Source organism: Nematolebias whitei, chromosome 11, assembly GCF_014905685.2.
Source record: "Nematolebias whitei isolate Nwh7 chromosome 11, NemWhi1, whole genome shotgun sequence".
Lineage (NCBI taxonomy): Eukaryota > Metazoa > Chordata > Actinopteri > Cyprinodontiformes > Rivulidae > Nematolebias > Nematolebias whitei.
In genome coordinates, this window is record NC_056508.1 from 15,854,449 (window position 1) to 15,854,991 (window position 543).

Genomic DNA, 543 nt, shown 5'->3' on the forward strand with positions numbered 1-543 from the left:
TGGTGCGGGGACACGCTGTCTGTCCTGGTGCGGGGACACGCTGTCTGCCCTGGTGCGGGGACACGCTGTCTGTCCTGGTGTGTCCAGCTCCACTCGCTGTAGGTATGAAACCTTTTCAGTCCAGCAGAACCAGGATCATTAAAATGTCCAACTGTCTTGTCGTGAGGATAGGTGGACCAGACTCCCTCCAACCCCCTGATTGTCTCTAGGCCAATCTTCTTTTGGAAATGCCCCCCACCCGCCCCCCCCCCCCCCACACACACACACACCAAAGTAACAATGATTTAATCCATCAGCTGCAACAGATAAATGGACAGAGATGTCCCGGAGCTGTCCTTCAGGTTTCATTCTTTCTTACTGAGGAACTCTTGAACCCAAACAGAAGATCTAGATATCAGCAGGTCTGTGGATCGTCCACCTTCAAACCCTCTGGTCCATCTGGACAGCTTTGAACAGGTGCCAGCTTCTTGCCCAACTGTTGTGGGACTGTGTGTGGGGGGGTGGTGGTGGTGGTGGTGGTGGTGGTGGTGGGGGGGGGGGGGG

The 543-nt window shown here is 55.4% G+C and overlaps 1 protein-coding gene across 1 annotated transcript in view; it reads left to right on the plus strand.

Moving 5' to 3' along the window:
* xkr5l (XK related 5-like) overlaps nt 1-543 on the plus strand; it is a 10,815-nt gene that overhangs the window by 586 nt on the left and 9,686 nt on the right. The gene's annotated exons all lie outside the window — the stretch shown is intronic.